The following is a 19331-nucleotide window of genomic DNA, read 5'->3' as shown; positions in this document are numbered from 1 at the left end:
ATATTAGTGAAAATAACAGAAAATGCATTCTATCAGGGACAATTGCTTGCACAAGTGTGTATAATAGTAAAAACCGCAGACAAAATTTTTGTTTGTTGTTGTTAATTAATTACTCTTTGGTACATAAACTTCAGCTCCCAGAATGCTTTGGGATGGGGAAATGTGCTTTAAATGTATGGTGTGTGTGCAGCCTGAATTCCTTGAGTATCCGTACTTGGGAGTGTCAGTGGTATAAATTAAAGGAGCCACTATCCAAAGCAACAAAATGGCCTCCAGTTTTTTCTTCTTCTTAAAACTGTAGTATCACAGCGACTGTTTTATGTATAGCCAGAAGCTACTGCCCCTATAACAGGGAGTGCGGGACCATTTACATATTATTTTGCTCTCCCCTTAGTGCTTAATACTGCCACAGAGGATTATTTTCAAATATACTGAACCATCACGAGAAAAGCTACAGGTCCAGTGAGTGTCATCCCAGGTGCCTTGAAAAGAATCAATCGACTTCTGAATTTCTCCTACCAATTATTCTTCCTCCGGGAAACTCAGGACAGTAAAATAAAACAACATCAAAGTAGGTTAGAAGGGTTACCTGCTTATAAGTCACCTCTGCTGTTTCATAAAAATCCTTACCTGTTCCTTTCGGGGGGGGAAATGCAATTTAATGACAAGAGAGCTGTAAATTAAAATTTTAAAACCTGAAGTAAAATTCAGAAGGGATATCTCCAGTCTTCCTTACATAAAAATTTCTGGGACACAGAGGTCAGGCTGCTGGCTTCTGTTTTTAAATGAGACCTGAGAGTGACTCCTTCTCTGTCTCCCTTTTGTAATAACTACAAACCACACTCCTGTGGTAATATGATATATAGTTTTTAATTCAAGGCTTTCCTAGCTTCTACGTTTATTAATTTGGATTGATGAAAGACATTGCAAGCTTTCGTCTTATTTCTGAATATTGCCATTTTCCACCCTCGTTATTATTGTCATCACCTGACATTTACATTTCGCCTTTCCTCCAAGGAGATCAAAACAGCGCATCTGATCCTCCCCTCCTCCATTTTATCTCCACAACAACCCAGCGAGGTAGGCTTAGCTTATGTATCATAACTGGCCCAAGGTCACCCAAAGAGCTTCATCACAGAGTAGTGATTTGAACCTATTTCTTCACAGTCCTAGTACAGAGCTACACTCATGGTTTTTAACATTAAGGGAGAGTTAAGGAATGGTTTTGATAACACGGGTCCTAGTTTTTACATTCATAATGTGTTATTGCCTTGTCTTTTTATTGCTTAAATTTTAATCATGTTATGCTATTATATCGGTGAAACTCTGCTCATATGTCCCTATGTAGTGTTTTTCCTTTCTTTACTGTATTCAAACTCTGACCCCACTCCAATGGTATTCGAGGGGTGCAGATAATAAAGGACAGGGACGCAGGTGGCACTGTGGTCTAAACCACTGTGCCTCTTGGGCTTGCCGATCAGAAGGTCAGTGGTTCAAATCCCCATTGCTCAGTCCCAGCTCCTGCCAAACTAGCAGTTCGAAAGCACACCAGTGCAAGTAGATAAATAGATACCACTGCAGGAGGAAGATAAACGGATTTTCCGTGTGCTCTGGTTTCTGCCAGGGTGTTCCGTTGTGCCAGAAGCAGTTTAGTCATGCTGGCCACATGACCCGGAAAGCTGTCTGTGGACAAACGCTGGCTCCCTCAGCCTGAAAGCGAGATGAGCGCCGCAACCCCATAGTCACCTGTGACTAGACTTAACCATCCAGGAGTCCTTTAGCTTTTTTTAACCTTTATAACAAAGGACAAAGAGTGAGGGAGGAAGAATTAAAATATGATACCAGAAGGCAGAGCAGAACAACCAGCAGGGAAAGAAACAGTGTTTTGGGGAAATGGCGTAACCAGGTATTTCTGACATTTGACCAAAAAAAAAAAAAAAAAAGCCAATGTAAAAAAGTTTTAATTAACAAATATGTCCTGTGACGTTTTAGAACAACATATCTAATAATGTCCTAATAGGGGGAAATAACGTTAAACAGGTCTGTGTAGATCCAGCCCTAGTTTGACACAGTAACCAATGCACCACACTGTAAAGATTCGTAGACTTGGATGTCGGTCTCATTAACAGTCCAATGTGGGTTATTAGGATTACTTATGTAATGGAGTGCTCTTGGAAGGCTATGGCCTAATGCCATTCTGTAATGTTATTTGATATAACAGTCTTTAAGAAATGCTTTTCAGATGTCATTCAGGTCAACAGTATGTGATTTTCATGGCATCGCTTCTGAACTTGCCGCCTTCTGAGCCTCGAACAGAACAGAATCCTAAATAAGGTGCAGAAGCACCTGTGTGGTTTCAGGTATAACCGGATGAAAGAAGGGAGAAAGGTGACCTCCAGAACAAAGCTCTTTGTAGTGGATTCCAGGGAAAAATATGGAGCCTGAAAGAAATTGCTGAATGTGACTACTTCGCTGTTATACAACTTTTGCTTTCTTTAAAACATCACACATGGCCATCCTCTGTTTGGTTCAACAAACAAGATGGCCTGGAACATAGGTAACCAAATAATTCAATTTAGAGGTCTATATACTAGGCCTTGTTCAATCTCCAAGGTGATATTTCTGTCACAAATCTGAGGCTCTCGGCTATCATTTCAAAGTTGGCACAAAGCCTTATGCACAGGGAAACGTGTCTGGAAGAATGAGACCATGTTTGACCCTGCCAACATGAATAAGGAAAAGAAAATAGCTACGCATAAAGTTTCTGTGTATGTTTTCAAATTTAGTGGGGCTTACTCCTTGAGAAGAAATCCTCCCAGACCCTCCAAGTGTCCCTATTTTCCAGGGACAGTCCCAGATTCACAGAAGCCGTCCTGGTTTCTGATTTGATTTCCAGATTTTCCTTAAGACATCCCTATTTTCATTGGATAAATGTTGGAAGGTATGGAATTACGTGATCCCCAAGCCAAGGAGATGAGTAACTATACAAACTTTAGAAGACATATGAAGGCAACCCTGCATACAGAAGTTTTTAAATGTTTAATGTTTTTTATGTTTTCTTTATATGTTGCAAGCTGCCCGGAGTGGCTGGGGCAACCCCATCAGATGGGCGGGATGTAAATAATCAAGTTGTTGTTGTTGTTGTGGAATAGGATGTCTCTATTTTCATTGGAGATAATTATCAGCATTCAGTGACACTTTCCAGACAGGCAAAAGCCCTCGAGAAGGATGTGAAACATCAAAAAGGATGTGAAGCTAGGCCAGTGAGAAGTGTGGCTTGGGGAGAGTCCCAGGAGCCAGATAGAGATGCTTGGAGGGCCACATTAGCAATAGCATAACGTGGGTTGCCAGTGTCCGGGGCAAGGCACAAAAAAGCTGAGGCATCACCATGGGGAAAGGGGGCTAGCATGTTGCTGTTGGTTCTTCTCTTCCATTTTTAGAGCAACCTCTGTGATGCAGGGTCTCCCGGGAGGTGCCAGATGAAGACTCCAGCAGCCCTTCTGTGCTCACCCAACACCAGCCACTTCATTTTCCCGTAACACACCCAAAGGAAGCTCTGCTGGTCTTGCCCAGGAACTGGTGTGCTGGAAGCCAAGACCCGCACAGTAATCTCTTTGTCTGCACCAGGTGCTCCAGCGGTGCCATTCTGTGCCTGTGGCTGCCTGCTCCCATACACAGGCCTGGGCTGGGGGTTCTGTGGCACTGTAGGGGTCCCAGCCACCTCCATCCCCAAGCGGGGGCAGGAGGAAGCCAAGGGGGCCGTCCGGTACAGCAGCAACCCATCGCACCTGGTAGTAATGTCAGCCATGGCATGAAACACGTGTGGTGTGTGTAGCCTGAGAGTGAAAAATGTGGACCTGAGGCATTGAAGGGGGCAGACAGTGAGAGGGGACTCCACTCTGACAGGGGAGGGCCTGGCTAGCCCCCTGCTCCCTGCTTGCGCAGGAGATTGGTGCACTGTGCACACCACATGTTGTCAGGCCAGAAAAAGAAGCCACCTTCCTCCAAGTTTTGCAGAACCTTTGGGATTGCTGTGGCCCAGTGGTATAGCGTGGGTTACGCCCCTACGAATTTTGCACCCAGGGCAAGCGCCCCTGTGGCTCCCCACAGCACACCGCTGCATGTTGGGGCCCCAAACCTGAGGTTCTCCACACCTATCCAGGCATAAAATGCTTCCTGTTCCAGTTCAGCCTTGCTTTTTGCTTGAGAAACATGGTCTTCCTGAACTCTGGCAGATTCTTGTATCCTTGTTTATTCTTTGGTTCTGTCTTCTGGCTTGTGCATCGATCCTGACTCCTGCCTTGCCCTTCAGGTCTGATTTGCTCTTTGGAACTGATATCTGGCTTGTCCTACATCAGGGGTCAGCAACCTTTTTCAGCCTTGGGCTGGTCCACGGCCCCTCAGACCATGTGGGGGGCCAGACTATAGTTTGAAGGGGGGAAATGAACGAATTCCTATGCCCCACAAATAACCCAGAGATGCATTTTAAATAAAAGCACACATTCTACTCATGTAAAAACACACTGATTCCTGGACCGTCTGCAGGCCGGATTTAGAAGGTGAATGGGCCTCATCCGGCCCCTGGGGCCTTAGGTTGCCTACCCCTGTCCTATATCTTCTCACTTGAGACTGCTTTCTCCAGAGCAGCCAAGGTGGTATTATCCGTTCAGAGAAAACAGGCAGCTCTCAGGAGTCATCCTAGGTCTGAAAAATATGCGAAGCAGGCCGCTTGGATTGGGGTCTCAGAGGGAACGGTTGAAGCCTTTGTGAACAAGTCACTTCCCATTGTAGCGGGTGCCACGAACCAAGAAGAATTCTGTCATTTTGTTCTGCTTTCCATCGCAAGGACAGAATGTCAAGCTTTTGGTATTTACAGAGCTGCTGGGGGACGCGGCAGAAATTGATTCCCAACTTCCTGTGAAATATTTTGAGCAGGAGCAGGCTGGGTTTGTGAAAGCGGGGAGCCGCTCTGCACTGCAGACGAAAATGTCAGCGATGGTGGCAGAAGTCAAAATGGCTGAAATAACATTTGCACAGCAGCTAACGAGAGAGAAAGGATTTCGTGCGACATTTGGGCTTCTTGACACATAATTGACACAGTAATGCCAAACATGCTGGCTAATGCTCTGGCTCTTGGGCAGAAGCAATTGGGCCCAAAATTGCAAGTCACATTTCCGGCCTTCACAGGGCTGCAAATCCTTCAAGAACTTTGTTGGTTTTTATGGCTATCAAATGACATTTCTCTGTAGGCCTGTTCAAGAGCTCACTAGCTTACATTGCTGCTAATATCAGGATGAAAGAGAGCCATGTGTGGAAAGGGCTTCTCCTTTTAATGAAGAGTTCGCTAACTTGATTTGACACTGAAAGCAGTTTAAAATGACAAAGTCACACACACAAAAAGCTAGCTTTATTGCTCAGATGTTCTTTTCACACTCCTGGAATGAATTTGTGAAAGCAAAGTAGAATGGTACATCGTGTTTTAATATATACAAGTACAATAAAACATCAGAATAATAAGTTTGGAGTCAAAGGTGCACAGTTGCGCAACATTTCAGGAAAGTCTGTTTAAACAAAAACATTTTGAGTACATGCTGAAAACTTTGCACATTTGACACCTTCCTGATATCAATGGGGGGGGGGAATCCTATCATTTCTCTGTGCATTCGCTGCATTTACAGGGTCCCAGGTGGAATCAAACACACATAAAAAAACCCGCTGTGAAAATGCTAACATTTTGAACAATATATTGAATTTGCCATGAGCTCAGCATCGCCATCTAGTGTCACATTTGTATAATGAACTTAAAACGTTATATTTGCAGCTGTGTAGCTGAGTCCCCAGAATGCAAGCTTTGTGCGTACAACTTGTATGCATCCGAACTCTGTGCATACAGGGGCAATGAAAACAAGTGGAGCACAGGGACATAGGAAGCTACATTATGCCAGGTCATATGCTTCTACATGATTTTATATTGCCATGTTATTGATAAATGAGTAAAGGCTTTAAGGTTAAATGTATTACAACAGCAACCGCAGGTCTGCAGAACATGCACAGTGGTCCATGCCAAATCCCCCAAATTAAGCAAAATTATCAGAGCCATGCAAGTTCAGCTGGATTTACTGAATACAGCTGTATAATAATAATAATAACAACAACAACAATAATAATAACAGCAACAACATGCAGTGAAGATCCCAAATCTCACTAATTCTCCAAATTTAGTCTTTTAGCTAAGACATTCTAGCAGATCTGTTAACAGCCCACACAAGACACCACCACACTGCAGTATTTTACTAATTTCATAAAAATGTATAAACCGCTTGATTGTAAAAATCCTCAGAGCAGTTTACAAAAGGAAACATGACTTTAGACATTATAATACAGGGAAACATTTAAATGTATTTTGCAACAGAGAGGATACATACTATTTAGATCTTCCAAAACTAATGCTACCGTTTTAGCAGAGTCTATTCTTGCAACAGCAGCAAAAAATGCAGTAGGTTTTAAAATTCATGTGATGGAGCATCTTCTCTGGCCTTCTTAAGCAGCACAGTCTCCCTGGGAAGAAGCTGGGGATAATTCTGCCTTCAGGAGTAATATTTTCCGCAAGCAGCTTGTTCAAGTCTACATCTTCCCTACCAATTCACTGTTGTTTTTGGGAGTAGCATCTCCTGGAAGCTCCAGCATCTCTGCTGTCAGATTTTCCAACACTGAAGCCATGTTAATACTACTTACAGGACCTGCACTTTTTCAGCAGGGGGGCGGTCCACAGTCCCTCAGACCTTGTGGGGGCCAGACTATATTTTGAAACGAAATAAAAATGAACAAATTCCCACAAATAACCCAGAGATGCATTTTAAATAAAAGGACACAGCATTCCATGCAAGAGCACCATGCAGGTCCCACAAATAACCCAGAGATGCATTTTAAATGAAAGGACACATTCTACTCAGGTAAGCCATACCCCCCACCACCACCTACTCTCCCCTCCCTTCTCCACAGCACCGGACAAGCCCTAGTGGCTGCTTACCTGTGTCCTGCGAGTGGCAGTGGCTGAGCCCTGCCCCCTTCCTCTTGGCTCTAGGCAAGGCAGGGAGAAGCCAGGAAGAGGGAGGGAGGAGGTGCCGCTGAACGCGCTCACTGGCGCAGCCCCAATGATCAGATCCACACTGATCCACGCAGCAATTCCCGGACCGTCCGCGGGCCGGATCCAGACAGTAACTGGGCCAGATCCGGCCCCCAGGCCTTAGTTTGCCTACCCATGCATTAGGCAGTTGAATGTGCATGCAGCCTCTGTCCATTTCCCCGGGCACTGGTAACCCACAGTACGACACTGCGTACCCTTCAACATTTTCTACTGCAAAACTGGTCTGATCCTCATAGAACTGGTTCTTTCTTAAAGTCATCAGGCTTTGCAAGCTGAGCCAAGGCTGCTGCCTTGTTTATGCAGGCATGGCCCCTCTCTTCATTGCAGTCGAGAATAAGTTTCTACACTCAAGAGAAACCTCCCCCTATCTTCCGGATCCTCAAAAGACATTTTCAATGAGTTTTGTTTTTGTTTCTTACAATAGGTAAAAGACATTTACATTCTATTAAATAATTAAGCAATCACTTTAAATCTGGACGGTTTCTTATTTGTTTTTAAAAAATCTTTAATAAGATATTATGGCATAAACATTTTCAGGCATATGAATATTGGCCTCGCTGGAGAACACTGGGCTAGCAGCTGTTATGGCTGTTTAAAGTACTATTTCTCATTAGCCGACTGCCTCCTAAGCAGAATATTGGAACATGATTTGATATTGGTTCACAGGTGACATCTACTGATTTCTTTAATTCTACTTCTCCGAAGCTCTAAGCTTTCCTTTAGGAGACAGATAGTGCTTGCAACTAAAAGGACATGGCTCTCCAGCCCTCTAGTGGCTCTTGATACTAAGTACAGCACGTTGACACAACCTTGATGGCAGAAAGTGAGGAGGAATTAAAGAACCTTTTAATGAGGGTGAAAGAGAAGAGCGCAAAATATGGTCTGAAGCTCAACATCAAAAAAATGAAGATAATGGCCACTGGGCCATCACCTCCTGGCAAATAGAAGGGGAAGAAATGGAGGCAGTGAGAGATTTTACTTTCTTGGGCTCCATGATCACTGCAGATGGTGACAGTAACCACGAAATTAAAAGACGCCTGCTTCTTGGGAGAAAAGCAATGACAAACCTAGACAGCATCCTAAAAAGCAGAGACATCACCTTGCCAACAAAGGTCCGTATAGTGAAAGCCATGGTTTTCCCAGTAGTAATGTACGGAAGTGAAAGCTGGACCATAAAGAAGGCTGATCGCCGAAGAATTGATGCTTTTGAATTATGGTGCTGGAGGAGACTCTTGAGAGTCCATGGACTGCAAGAAGATCAAAGGCATCCATTCTTAAGCAAGTTAGCCCTGAGTGCTCACTGGAAGGAGAGATCCTGAAGCTGAGGCTCCAATACTTTGGCCACCTCATGAGAAGAGAAGACTCCCTGGAAAAGACCCTGATGTCGGGAAAGATGGAGGGCACAAGGAGAAGGGGACGACAGAGGATGAGATGGTTGGACAGTGTTCTCGAAGCTACAAACATGAGTCTGACCAAACTGAGGGAGGCAGTGGAAGACAGGAGTGCCTGGCGTGCTCTGGTCCATGGAGTCACGAAGAGTCGGACACGACTAAACGACTAAACAACAACAACACAGCACGTTGGCCTCTAACCTATTTGCTTCTTTAAATCTAAAGGTGAATGCCTGGCACTCCTTTAAAAAAACAAACCTCTATAAACACTACCAACACCATGGTTTTCCTCAGGGGGCTTCCTAAGAAGTAGCTGTTCCTGCAGATTGCCGTTGATTTGATGGACTATGAAAACTCAGGAGAAACTGCCAAATTTATCAAGCCTGAACTGGCACATAAAGTCAGATTGTTTGACAAAAGAAGTCATGTGAAAGCCATTTTCGGGGAAACATTTGACAAGCTGACAGAGCTTCCTTTGAAGATGTACTGGGCAATGTTACTCAGGGATAAAATGGTGGTTGTGTTGTAAGAACTGCTGTCAGCTCTGGTCTCCGAATGCTGCTTCTCAAAAACTGCTGCTGGGTGCAGTTCAACCTTTGCAAAAATCCCGCAGATCACAGGCAAAAGGCATCCTCACTGTCACTTTGGTTTTATAGGAAAACTATGTTTATTAGGTTGACCTATTCTATGACACACCTCAAGCCTTAAGGCAGATCATATAATAGGTCAAGTCAATTAGACTTAAGGTCTTCCACATTCAAGTTGATGCAACCAACCTTAGCCAATGGGTTCCTTCAGAGGATGAAACTTCCATCAGTCTTGGCCGCCACAACACAATTCAAAGTGTTGGTGCTGACCTTTAAAGCCCTAAACAGCCTCGGCCCAGTATACCTGAAGGAGCATCTCCACCCCCATCATTCAGCCCAGACACTGAGGTCCAGCTCCGTTCTTAGGGCCTTCTGGCGGTTCCCTCACTGCGAGGTTACAGGCAACCAGGCAGAGGGTCTTCTCAGTGGTAGTGCCCGCCCTGTGGAACGCCCTCCCATCAGATGTCAAGGAAATAAACAACTATCTGACTTTTAGAAGACATCTGAAGGCAGCCCTGTTTAGAGAAGTTTTTAATGTTTGATGTTTTATCGTGTTTTTAATATTCTGTTGGGAGCCGCCCAGAGTGGCTGAGGAAACCCAGCCAGATGGGAGGGGTATTATTATTATTATTATTATTATTATTATTATTACCACCCATTTTTATAGATTTCCACACAGGAAGTGACAGGAAGTTTAATGCATGAGGTGACCTTGCAGTCACTAGTCAGGTGGTCTTGGTGATGGCTAAGCATGGGTTCTGAATGCAGTAATCCAAGTCTAACAATTGACTATGGAAGCTTGGTGAATCTTCATATGAGAAGAGGAGAGATGACGTTCACAGAAGTCATCGGGCAATTTTAGAACCATGAACTTTTGATTCAGCCCCAGCACCTTTCCAGAGAAGGACACAACTACATAATCAAGGACACAACTACATAATCAGCCCATTTTCTGTCTCATCCCCCTGTTCTGCAGCCAAGGTAGATGTAATCTTCCTTCTCTGAATCTTGGTGGAGGCTTTTTAAATGTAGTTAAGGAGACTGTAATTACTTTTACATTGATTTAAAGGAAATGTATTATCTCGGTCAGACTTTTAGTTCAGCTTTGAGGTCTCACAAGGCCCACCAGCTGTTAACATCTTTTAGCTTTCATGCCAAGTTTATAAAATATTAAAACTCTACTATGGGGATTCTACTTCTTAAATGATCAATATCCCTAACTCCTTATTGTTCATCTCTTGCTCCTTGAAGAATTTAATCAAGTTAATTTATGCCCTTAAACAAGAATGGCATGGTTCCTTCGTCCACTTTCAATGATGTATATTTATATACCTATACATGTGTATACCTAATTTACATTTTATATAAGTATTTTTTTGGAGGGGGGGTTAAAACCCAAAAACCTGCATTTTCATCACACATAGTCCATGGCAACCGAAAGCCAGCTGGAATATTTAAAAGACAGACACTGCTTCTGGAAAATACTCAGACACAAGTTTGGGAAAGTCTCCAGAACCAGAGATTCCACAGCTGGTATATGCGTATACGATATGAACAGCACTAAAATGTAACTAAACATTGCAAAGGGGAAGAGAGGAGAGGTGTTAAAATACCTTTTTTGGGACCAGGTTCATATCTAATTAAAAGGAGAGCCACTGCCAGTCCAAGTCGACAACACTGGTCCAAATGTACCAGTACAGTGGTACCTTGGTTCTCAATCAGTTCTGGAAGTGCGTTCAAAAACCAAAGCATTCCAAAACCAAGGCATGCTTTCCCATAGAAAGTACTGCAAAACGGATTAATCCGTTCCAGACTTTTAAAAACAACCCCTAAAACAGCAATTTAACATGAATTTTATGAGACCATTGAGCCATAAAATGAAAGCAATAATCAATTTACTGTACTACAAAATAAATAAGACAGTATTGTAGATGATAAAAATAAAAATTACATTTTTTTTTCTTACCTGCATTGATGATAGTCATTGTTTGGATGGGGGGCTTTAATCCATTTCCGCAGTCACACAATCAATCATTCACTCACTCACTCAATCAATCAATCAATCAATCAGTAGCTGAACTGGGTTCCACACAGTCACAAAAACAAATTAACCAGAAAGCCTCAAGAACAAAAATGCAAAACAAATAGCAAAAACAAAAGCTGGAAACTTAATCCATTCTGGAAGTCCGTTTGACTTCCAAAATGTTTGAAAACCAAGGTGCAGCTTCTGATTGGTGCAAGCGCCCCAGACACATTAGCCGACAGCTGCATTGGATGTTTAGCTTCCAAAAAATGTTCGAAAACCAGAACACTTACTCTGGGTTTTCGGCATTTGAGAACTAAGGTGTTTGAGGACCAAGGAGTTTGAGAACCAGGGTACCACTGTAACCCAATTCAGTTATAAGGTAGTTTCATATATTCAAACTTGGGTACATTATATTGCATGTCTTGATGTCATTGTGCTCAGCGACAGCCAGTGATGTTGAATGGGAGCAGGGAATTGAAAAGAATATTAGGTTCGTTCTACTAGATGTTATGCAGTAGGGTGCTGGAGTGACGCAACTTGGGGTCAACATTTTTTTGTAACAGCTCTACCTTTCTGTTTGGAAACTTTTAGTTTTGTCCTGGTACATACTTGCTTTGCATTATCTGCCCTTATAAAATATATACCTGCAGTATATAAATTCAATAAATAATCCTTAATATTTTTCAGAGAACAACATAAGTCTACAGACCTCCCCGGATTTATAGAAGCTGTCCCGGTTTCTCATTTGATCCTGGAATGTCCCGCTTTTCCTTGTTGTTGTTGTTTAGTCGTTTAGTCGTGTCCGACTCTTCGTGACCCCATGGACCAGAGAACGCCAGGCACCTCTGTCCTCCACTTCCTCCCGCAGTTTGGTCAAACTCATGCTGGTAACCTCAAAAACACTATCCAACCATCTCGTCCTCTGCTGTCCCCTTCTCCTTGTGCCCTCCATCTTTCCCAACATCAGGGTCTTCTCCAGGGAGTCTTCTCTTCTCATGAGGTGGCCAAAGTACTGGAGCCTCAGCTTCACAATCTGTCCTTCCAGTGAGCACTCAGGGTTGATTTCCTTCAGTATGGAGAGGTTTGATCTTCTTGCAGTCCATGGAACTCTCAAGAGTCTCCTCGCTTTTCCTTAGGACATCCCTATTTTCATAGGAGAAATGTTTGAGGGTGTGGAGTTATCAGACCACCAAGTCATCTGAAGGCAGCCGTGTATAGGGAGGTTTCTTAATATTTTATGGTTTTTATATTTTTTTTTATATGTTGGAAGCCACCCAGAGTGGCTGGGGCAACCCAGTCAGATGAGTAGGGTATAAATAATAAAGTTGTTGTTGTTGTTGTGCAATAAGACGTCCCTCTTTTCATCAGAGAAATATTGAAGGCCATGGGTCTATCATAATCACATCAAACATCACTTCATCTTGGCACAATGCACTAGGAATGCATGCTGTGCCAAATTTATGGCAATGGCACATTTCATATACCCTTTAACAGCTCTGACAGAATCTGGAAGTAAGAATTGTTGAAGGAAATGTGGAGTGATGGGAACGTATTGTCACATGTGGTGGGATTGGCCATTAGTTAATGAATTTTGGAAAGGGATTGGTATAGAAATATCGGGAATTGTGGGTTGGAAGGTGGGAATATCTAAATTAATGGTTCTTAATAGTCTGAGTGAGGGACGCAGGTGGCGCTGTGGGTTAAAGCCTCAGCACCTAGGACTTGCCGATCGAAAGGTCGGCGGTTCGAATCCCTGCGGCGGGGTGCGCTCCCGCTGCTCGGTCCCAGCGCCTGCCAACCTAGCAGTTCGAAAGCACCTCCGGGTGCAAGTAGATAAATAGGGACCGCTTACCAGCGGGAAGGTAAACGGCGTTTCCGTGTGCGGCTCTGGCTCGCCAGAGCAGCGATGTCACGCTGGCCACGTGACCCGGAAGTGTCTCCGGACAGCGCTGGCCACTGGCCTCTTAAAGTGAGATGGGCGCACAACCCCAGAGTCTGTCAAGACTGGCCCGTACGGGCAGGGGTACCTTTACCTTTACCTTAATAGTCTGAGTAGCACCGGGTTAAAAACAAAAGAGGAATGTAAATGGGTAAAATTGATGGTAATTGCAGCCAGACAGGTTATAGTGAGTAATTGGAAAAATGCAAAAGAGCTAGGGGTGAACCAATGGAGGAAAAAACTGAATAATATTATAATTTTAGAATATCTAACAGTGAAGATACACAGAGTGAAAGGGTTTAAGATCAGTGAAAAAGAGGAGGATTGGTTGAGAAGATATTGAATTATTTGGGTAGGTTTGAACAATTTGGGGCAATTAAAATGTTAAAAGTTAAATAAACCTTGTGGATGGAGAAGTGTTAACGTATATAAAATTGTACATATGGTTGATTTGAGTATGTTATTATTGATTATGTATACCCAGTGTATCAGCCGCCTGGGAGGTTTCACTGTTGGTGTTTGGTTGTTGGTAAAAAATAAAAATTTAAATATTTATATATATATATATATATATTTAAAAAAAACAGCTCTGGGATACAGTTCTAAGGAAGGCATCAGTCCTTGATTCCTGCCTGTCATGTAAAGTGAATGATTCCTCATTCTAGAAGACTGCCAGCCCTAATCACACCCAAGCAACCCTAAGTAACATAGTGCATGCAGAAGCATGGAGAATCCCCACCGATAAGGTCATCAAGCCATAGCAGTGCTCCACTGACCTCCTCCCTAAGCAAACCTTTCAAGTGAATTCTGCTTTGAAGAACTCTACAGCCTTTGCAGTTTCATCAGATTCCCAGCTGGCTTCTTTCAAGGACATAGCCGAAGACAGAATTTTAACAAACGTGCCCGACCCAGCATAACTATTATCTTTACCGAGATAAAATGTCACAGCCATGAAGACCCTTTGAGAACGAGGACTACATATGTTTGACAGCCTGGAGTCGGAAAACCCATCAGAGCAGAGCCACAATAATATTTAGGTGAATCATCCTCCTTTACAAGAACAGCAACACATTTCTTGCCAATCAACACCTGCCCAAACTGAGACATGCAAGCTTCATTCAAATTATGAATTGTGGGTGAGGTGCTTAATCTGTGTAGTGAACCTGCTAAAAACTTTGACAGTGGATGGCTATTTGGAAGTTCATTGAATTCAGTGGAATTCACTCCTAACTAAGTGTGCATGGGACCTCAGCCTTACTTACATACAGTGGTACCTCAGGTTACATACGCTTCAGGTTACAGACTCCGCTAACCCAGAAATGGTGCTTCAGGTTAAGAACTTTGCTTCAGGATGAGAACAGAAATCGTGCTGCAGCGGTGCGGCAGCAGCAGGAGGCCCCATTAGCTAAAGTGGTGCTTCAGGTTAAGAACAGTTTCAGGTTAAGAACAGACCTCCAGAATGAATTATTTAACCCAGGGTACCACTGTAGTTTCCATTTAAAATATGATGTTACTACCAGCCCCTAAACGTACATACAACATCAGCAAACCAGTGAAGCAACAGTCCAAAATCCGCATTGCTTTTATGCACTCGGGTTGGCGCCTTGTATTGTTGGGAATTCCATTCCACCCTTACGGCAGATATGTGGGATTGTTACATGTCACATGTCTGTTTACATTCCAGCACAGATTGCTGGAGTCCTGTGAGCAGAACATCTGCTCTGAATTGCTTTTGTTTTTCTCTCTCTCCGAGAAGAATCACAAGGAGCAAAGTCATGTTTTCTTTGTCCTGATTTATGTACAATAAACGTAGTCTAGTATCCATGCCTTGAGCCGGATCTCTTGTGTGTTTATTCTGCTGAGTAATGTGTGCTCATGGATTCACAGCAGTGTGAGTTGCGGGTGTATGTCGGAGGAGGATGACTGATGGATCTCTGGAACAGCAAGGCTGAGAAGGGAGACTCTCCGGCTGTGGCCAAGCCAGCTGGCTTTCCATTCCACAGTTCCAACATGTATATGATGATGATGATGTTGATGATGATGATGATGATGATTTATTTATACCCCACCCATCTGGCTGGGTTTCCCCAGCCACTCTGCGCAGCTTCCAGCAGAATATTAAAATACAATAATTCATAAAATATTAAAAATGTCCCTAAACAAGGCTGCCTTCAGATGTCTTCTAAAAGTCCGATAGTTGTTTATTTCTTTGACATCTGATGGGAGGACATTCCACAGGGTGGGTGCCACTACCGAGAAGGCCCTTAGAAATGAGCCTTAGAAATGGCACAAATAGAAAATCAATAGTGAAGGCTGTTAGGGCTACTAACATTTACATTATAGACTTCATAAGATAATAATAATAATAATAACAACAACAACAACAACAACAACAACAACAACAACAACAACAACAACAACAACAACTCAGAGTGGATAGCACAGAGTCTGTTAGTTAGCTATGAAGCCCATACTGCATTAATGTTCCATCTCTGGGCAACATTGCATGTTAAACAAGTTTATATGCCAACTTGCTTTGCTATGTCTATAATCCCTGATGGATCGTTGACAACCAAAGCTTTATGCAGGATTCCAAAATAATAAAAATTATAATGCTACGTGAGCAGATTTGTGGGATAATTAGGCATAAAGCAGTACTAGGGGTGATCTTATGGGTTGTTGGTGTTGTTGCTTAGTCATTTAGTCGTGTCCAATTCTTCGTGACCCCATGGACCAGAGCACGCCAGGCACTCCTGTCTTCCACTGCCTCCTGCAGTTTGGTCAAACTCATGCGCTGACTATGAGGGCCACTCCATTTCTTTTACGGGATTCTTGCCCACATATCTTATGGGTTAGCATTCATGTATTTAGGAAGTCGGTGGCATTTCCCACACCCAGTGATATTCTCTTCTGGAAAAATAGATTGTGACTAGAAAGTATCTTGTTCAGTGCTGTCTTGGATTTGATGCCCGTTAAACTTCTAAACTGTATAATGCACTTAAATTTTAGATTATAAGATGTTCAGAGTAAAATTATTTCGGGAGTGTAAACAGTCAGAATGACTGCTATGCTGCTATGCACATAGATAGTAGTGAGAAGTAAACACTGATTTAACGCAGCCACCTTCCACCTTAAGATAAAATCAACTTTTTGAGTTCCATATGGAGTCAGCATGCAGCAAATTAAAAAATACTTTCAAAACCTCTGTTATCTGCTTTTGACACCTCAAATCCAAAATTGCACTTTCTTTCCGAATAGACAATATATGCAAATAACAACCTTTTTATTCAGTAGCTGAATTTTTGGAAGGTACCTCGGACGATTCACTAAGATGGAATGACATTCTGCAGTTACCAAGCCAGGTAAAAAAACCTACAACAGCAGGGTAGACATTGTCTACTGAAAACTCAAAATTTGCCTCAGGTATGTTGAACATACCTGAGGGACAAGGGTGGCGCTGTGGGTTAAACCACAGAGCCTAGGGCTTGCCGATCAAAAGGTCGTGGTTCAAATCCCCACGAAGGGGTGAGCAACCGTTGCTTGGTCCCTGCTCCTGCAACCTAGCAGTTCGAAAGCACCTCAAAGTGCAAGTAGATAAATAGGTACTGCTCCGGCGGGAAGGTATGCGGCATTTCCGTGCACTGCTCTGGTTCGCCAGAAGCAGCTTAGTCATGCTGGCCACATGACCCGGAAGCTGTACGCCAGCTCCCTCGGCCAATAAAGCGAGATGAGCGCCACAACCCCAGAGTTGGCCACGACTGGACCTAATGGTCAGGGGTCCCTTTACCTTTACCTTTATGTTGAACATCAGGCCACCCCAGAACAAATTTCTCATTCTCTTCTTACGTCTCTGATTTCATGCCACTGAAATAAAAAGAAAGCCAGTTAGCTAGGATCACCTGACAGGTTCATCATTCTGCTACTGATTTGATTGAAGCATGTTGAGTAACAAGGATTGCTTCCATCCATGACAACTGCTAACCACATACACATGAAAAACCCTACACAACTGATATTTATGGCTATACAGTGGTACCTCGTGTTACATATGCTTCAGGTTACAGACTCCGCTAACCCAGGAATAGTACCTCGGATCAAGAACTTTGCTGCAGGATGAGAACAGAAATCGTGCTCCAGTGGTGCAGCAGCAGCGGGAGGCCCCATTAGCTAAAGTGGTACCTCAGGTTAAGAATGGACCTCCGGAACAAATTAAGTTCTTAACCCAAGCAGTGGCGTAGCGTGGGTTGTCAGCACCCGGGCCAAGGCAAGTAATTTTTGCCCCCTAACCCATGGATTTGCGCCCCCTAACCCGTGGATTTGCGCCCCCTAACCCTAACCCCCAGATGTTGCGCCCAGTGCGGCCGGCCCCCCCTGCACCCCCACGCTACGCCACTGAACCCAAGGTACCACTGTATATGTTTTAAAACATTGAACTATAGTTATAAAGTAGATACACCAATCCTCTGAAATTTCCAGAACTAAATGGTGAAAAACCAACCATATTGGGGGGGGGGGGTGTAATATTTAAATAGGCTTCTTGAAAAAATACAGAGAGAGTGGAAGACTACTTTTACGTGAATACAGTGGCACTTTATTGAATTTACTAATTATATTATTGGGCTTTCAGTTATTGTACTTTACTACCTGCATGTTCTTGCTAAATGTCTCGTGCCATAAGCACCTGTCATTATAATGGATGCACCACTGTACTATAGAGGAATTTTAAATATTAAATGTATTCTGTAATCCCATTTTCATTTTAATTAGCCGACATATAGCAGTGCTACATTTATTCCTGAGTTTGCAAGGAAAATAAAGAATTCATTGCTTCTAAACTGTTTTCTTCGTTCCATTATTGTAATCCCAGGATATGCATCACACAGGGACATTTGCTCAATGGGAAGCAATCATATATATATATATATATATATTTGCTTTATATATATATTTTTTTTATATATATATATGCATGCATGCAGTGGTTTCGGTAACCAATTTAAGGACACAGGCTGCTTTATCAGTGACAAAACCAAAAAAAACTACTGTCACTGTTGAGACAGCTGAAGTTTTAGTACAAAGAACTATACAGAAATATCTTTTCAGCAAGGGAATATTACAACAGAATGCAGAGCAGTTATTATACCCAAAGATAGATACAAACAAAAACTAGACTATTGTTCATTTTAGCAGAGGGCTATTGGGACGACAAGATAAGATTAATTGAATCATTTGCGAGTTTGACAATAGGATGACACAGCTAAACTAATTAGGCAAGTACAGAAAGGCAACTGGAGGATAATTAGCAAGTGTATTAATTTAGCAAAGGAGATATCTCATTTTAAACAAAGACACTGCCTTAGTGTACGATGGAAAAAGCATTTTCAGATTTTAAATTAATGTTTTCCAATTCTCCTGAAGGACTTGATCCCAAATCTAATGAACTCAAAAGAACCTCTTCTGATTCCATACCCATTTGGCACCATCGACCCAAAGCTAAGCATTGTCAAGTCCCATTGATTTCAACAGAAGAGTTTAAAGCACATACTTTGCCGCCACCCCAACTGAAATTAAATGGGACTTGAAAATCCTTGACTTTGCTGCATGGTGGCTGCTGTGAGCAAGTTGGCTAAAGTGGCTTTGTACATGCTATGCATGCATTTAGCATAATCTGAAAATTGCTCTCACAAACTGGGAAGATACCATGATATGGTCAGTGCATTAGTTGTGCTCACTTCTATCTGTATAGCTCAGTTGGCTAGAGCATTGTGCTGATAATGCCAGGTTTGCAGGTTCAATGGGACGACTGCATATTCCTGCATTTCAGGGATTGGACTAGAATATAGATGGGACTCAGGATCCCTTCCAACTCTAGGATTCTTGCTGAAACACCTTGACCAAGGGTTGCATATGCTTATTGATATATAAGAATCAATTAATCTGAAAGAGCTACCCTTAAGCTGCTTCTATATGTAAGATATCTAAACAAACCAAAAACCAAAAATATGTTCCTTTTTGCACCCAGAAGTTTAATTTGCCCAATTGTTGACTCTGGCTTCCATTTCTTGTACAGTGGTACCTCTGGTTGCGAACAGGATCCGTTCCGGAGCCCCGTTCGCAACCTGAAAGGAATGCAACCCGCGTCTGTTTCTGCGCATGCGCGTGACGTCATTTTGCGCATCTGCACATGCACGAGTGGCAAAACCCGGAAGTAACCCTTTCTGGTTCTTCCGGGTCGCCGCGA

The sequence above is a fragment of the Podarcis gaigeae genome, assembly GCF_964106915.1.
Source record: "Podarcis gaigeae genome assembly, chromosome: 10".
In the NCBI taxonomy this organism is placed as follows: Eukaryota; Metazoa; Chordata; class Lepidosauria; order Squamata; family Lacertidae; genus Podarcis; species Podarcis gaigeae.
The sequence above is the reverse complement of the archived record's forward strand: the minus strand, read 5'-3'. Positions refer to the sequence as shown.